Genomic DNA, 5,085 nt, shown 5'->3' with positions numbered 1-5,085 from the left:
AATATACAGAAGAACTATACAAAAAAGATCTTAATGACCCAGATAACCACGATGGTGTGATCACTCACCTTGAGCCAGACATCCTGGAATGCAAAGTCAAATGGGCGTTAGGAAGCATCACTACAAAGCCAGTGGAGGTGATGGAATTGCAGTTGAAAATTATTTCAAATCCTAAAAGATAATGCTGTGAAAGTGCTGCACTCATTATGCCAGCAAATTTGTAAAACTCAGCAATGGCCATAGGATTGGAAAAGGTCAGTTTTCATTCCAATCCCAAAGAAAGACAATGCCAAAGAATGCTCAAACTACTGCACAATTGCACTCATCTCACATGCTAGCAAAGTAATGCTCAAAATTCTCCAAGCCAGGCTTCAACAGTATGTGAACCATGAACTTCCAGATGTTCAAGCTGGATTTAGAAAAGGCAGAGGAACCAGAGATCAATACCCATTGGGTCATCAAAAAAGCAAGAGAGTTCCAGAAAAACATCTACTTCTGCTTTATTGACTATGCCAAAGCCTTTGACTATGTGGATCACGACAAACTGGGGGAAATTCTTCAAGAGATGGGAATACCAGACCACCTCCTAAGAAATCTGTATGCTGGTCAAGAAACAACAGTTAGAACTGAACATGGAACAGCAGACTGTTTCCAAATCGGGAAAGGAGTACGTCAAGGCTGTATATTGTCACCCTGCTTATTTAACTTAAACACAGAGTACATCATGTGAAATGCAGGGCTGGATGAAGCACAAGCTGAAATCAAGATTGCTGGGAGAAATATCAATAACTTCAGATATGCAGATGACACCACCCTTATGGCAGAAAGTGAAGAAGAAGAGTCTCTTGATGAAAGTGAAAGAGGAGAATGAAAAAGTTGGCTTAAAGGTCAACATTCAGAAACCTAAGATCATGGCATCTGGTCCCACCACTTCATTGCAAATAGATGGGGAAACAATGGAAACAGTGAGCAACTTTATTGTTTTGGACTCCAAAATCACTGCAGATGGTGACTGTGGCCATGAAATTAAAAGATGCTTGCTCCATGGAAGAAGAGCTATGACCAACCTAGACAGCATAAAAAACAGAGACATTACTTTGTCAACAAAGGTCCGTCTAGTCAAATGCATGGTTTTTCCAGTGGTCATGTATGGATGTGAGAGTTGGACTATAAAGGAAGGTGAGTGCCGAAGAAGTGATGCTTTTGAACTGTGGTGTTGGAGAAGACTCTTGAGAGTCCCTTGGACAGCAAGGAGATCCAATCAGTCCATCCTAAAGGAAATCAATCCTGAATATTCATTGGAAGGATTGATGCTGAAGCTAAAACTCCAATACTTTGGCTACCTAATGCAAACAACTGACTCATTTGAAAAGACCCTGATTCTGGGAAAGATTGAAGGCAGGAGGAGAAAGGGACGACAGAGGATGAGATGGTTGGATGGCATCACCGACTCAATGGACATAGTTTGAATAAGCTCAGGGAGTTGGTGATGGACAGGACAGCCTGGCATTCTGCAGTCCATGGAGTCATAAAGAGTTGGACATGACTGAGCGACTGAATTCAACTGAATCCTGACCCAATACTCAACATTTTGTTCAATATTTGACATACAAAAAATTTCATAAGACATACATAGTTGCTATCTTGAACATTTGTACACATAATTACCTAATCTTTCATATCAGTTACAATGAAGATTGCCCAAATAAGCAAATTATGTTTTTAAACATGGCCCATATTATTGAAATATAGATACAGTATAGTCATAGTCTGAATAGATCAGTATTGAGAGGAGATAGATTTTTATTTGGATCTTAAAGAAGGTAATAGGAATTGGCAAGAGAGGATGAAAGATGTGTTTGTACCAAAAAAAAATACTAGTAACTAGGAAATATAAACAAACTTTATTTGTTCCTTTCGCAAGAAAACACTGCAGTATTCTTTTATATATTTAATTAACAGTTATATGGCACTATTTTTTCACTGTTTAATTAGCATAATTCATTATATCCTCATCCAGTGGTACAACGAAAAGGGCCAGACATTAGATCTCTGTAGATTTAGATTTACTTCCACACTCTACCAATCATAAGCTCTTTGACTATGGACAAACTAGATTTCCTGTGATATTCAGTTCCCACCCTTCAATCTCTGCTCCCACTTTCTTTGGGGATTCAAACTGCATTATACCTCACCATCAGGGTCTGTATTTCCAGTCCTTATGATTCACAAATTTTTTTATTTAAACCAAGTCTCAATCTTACGTGATGAAAATGAATTAATAAAATTCTTAAGTTACCAAGTAAGGGGAAATGTCCAAAAGATTCAAAAGAAATATTTCTATCATAGAAACTGCAGTATGGTAAAAATCACTCTTATGAACTACGTTAACAATAGAAAGGAAAATCTTGGTCAGAGTGTTACAGTCACTTTTTTAAAAATTATGTGAATAGTCTATGTTCAAAAAGTCAGTATTTTGCAATTGAAAGAAAATTTCAGCTGGTAAAGTTTTTTTCTTACCCAGAAGAATGAAACAATGAGACTTGGTTTTAAAAAGCTAGGAGAAAGTCCACACAAAGTACAGACTTTCTCAATGACAGGACTCACATGAGATGTTCTATCGTTGATCCCGAGTCTAACCCACTGAACCAGCAGCTTCATAGGGCAGTCAGAGTCAATAATGTCTTGACTGGTGAGAAACGTAGCAAGACCAGGCATCTAGAAGTCTTGTTTCTAATCCTCATTCTAACAAGAAGAAGATGTGTGAACTTGGCATTTCTCCCTGGTGGCTCAAACGGTAAAGAATCTGCCTGCAGTGCAGGAGACCTGGGTTTTACTCCTGGGTTGGGAAGATCCCCTGGAGAAGAAAATGGCAACCTGCTCCAATATTCTTGCCTGGAGAATCCCATGGGCAGAGGAGCCTGGCAGGCTACAGTCCATAGGGTGGCAAAGAGTCAGACACGGCTGAAGTGATGTCGCACAGCACAATCCCTGTTCTCTCAGACTTCGTTCACTTGCATCTGATTCTGTGTGATTTCACAGGAATTCAGGGCAGGAACCAGAGCACAAACAGTCCTTTTCATGAGAAAAGGAACTTGTAAAAACACAAGATACTTCTCACAAAAGATGTTTTCCTATTAATGTTTCTCCTTCCCTACTGGCTGGTTTCCTTTCCTTATTCCTCTGGCTCACTTACCCAAGTACCATCCTACCTAATACATATCCATGTTGCTAATCTCACTCTGATCTCTGATTGATCTTTTTCTGCATCATAGTGTGTCTGCTTTAGCACTTATTCACTGCTATATTAGTTCCTCAAATTCTTAATTCTAAATGTGCATGAAAATAGTAAGACTGTTTAGGCTCAGATCATTTTTCAGGCCACATCATAACTCCAAGAGGCTGCTAGCTAGGAGTTCATCATACCAAACCTGGGTCCATGTTCATTCTTTGTTCAGAGCTATGAGTAAAGCCCTGTGGTGCTAGGATAAAGGACCCAGCTGCCAATGCAGGAGACATAAGATATGTGTATTTGATCCCTAGGCCAGGAAGATGCCCTAGAGAGGGCATGACAACCCAGTATTTACACCTGGAGAATCCCATGAACAGAGGAGTCTAGCAGGCCACAGTATATAGGGTCGCAAAGAGTCGGACATGACTAAAGCAACTTAGCATGCACACGTGTGAGTAAAGCATGAATGTATCTCAGGGTCAAGAGCATGATCTCTGGAGTTAGATACTCTGGAACATGGCCCTGGCTCCAGATTTTACAAGCTGTGTGACCTATGCTGAGTCACAGCATAGATCTCCTTCTCTTCTCCATCTCTTCTCAAGGTAGTTTTAAGGATCGAAGTGAGTAACAGAAGGCAAAATGTTTGAGTAGCTGGCACATAGTAAACACTAGTCAGGTGTTAGATATTGTTCATTGTCAGAGACTGATCATTTTAAATCAAATTCCTGTTATATGCTTTACATGTTGACCAAGCCACTCTCTGATAATTTTGCTTCTTCATTTAGCTTCCCCAAAGCAACAAAATCTACACTGGAAAAGACCCTGATGCTGGGAAAGACTGAGGGCAGGAGAACAAGGGGGAGACAGAGGATAAGATGGTTGCAAGGCATCACTGACTCAGTGGACATGAACTTGAGCAAATTCTATGACATAGTGGAGGACAGGGAAGTCCGACATGCTGCCGTCCATGGGGATGCAAAGAGTTGGATATGACTTAGCAACTGAAAACAACAGTAAAGTGGCAGGAAAGACTGGTAAAATTGAAAGAGTTTTCTCTCATCATTAAGTAGCACACTGCTATTCTGGTATGATATACTAGGGCTTTTATTAAGTTGATTAAAGTAAATCTGCATCTCTGAGCCTGCTTAACTACAGATCACTATGGAGGTCCAAAGGGTATTCTGTAAGGTGGAATCTCAGTCCTCAAATCACAGCACCCTCCAATGTAAACCCAAACATGTGGTGTATTAGCTGCTCCCAAGAGAGTATTCCTCCAGCAAAAGTTTACCTTACTAATTAATATCTTTTTTTTAACCTGAAAACTTTGTATCCATGATTTAGGACTATTTACAGTCAACCTTACTTTACCTGTACTGCCATAAACAAACTCTCTCTCAGGAGGAAATGTCTATTTCCATATGCTACTACTTTTTTCCTGCTCTTTTCAAATATTTTTTACAGATTTTCAGAATCCCACAATTTCTAGCTATTCTAATTGAACTCTCTGGTCAAACATCTTATCACTATTTAATTTCTTCCCTTCTTCATTTTATTTTTTGTTATATTTTCTTATATTAGTAGTTTATTCCAATTTATTTCCAAATGATGACATTTTGACTGAACATCTCTGTGACGACCTAGAGGGGTGGAATGGGAGAGTGAGAGGGAGGTTCAAGGGGGGAGGGGATATATGTATACATATGGCTGATTCATGATGTAGTACAGCAGAAACGAATGCAACATTACAAAGCAATCACATCCCAATTTAAAAAAAAAAAAAGAATCTGTTTCCTAAGTCCCTAAAGAGACAGTACAGAAATCACAGGCCAGTTTATGGATGGACTAATTGATTT

The sequence above is a fragment of the Cervus elaphus genome, chromosome 9 (assembly GCF_910594005.1).
Source record: "Cervus elaphus chromosome 9, mCerEla1.1, whole genome shotgun sequence".
NCBI classification, from domain to species: Eukaryota; Metazoa; Chordata; class Mammalia; order Artiodactyla; family Cervidae; genus Cervus; species Cervus elaphus.
Note: the sequence above shows the minus strand (reverse complement) of the source record.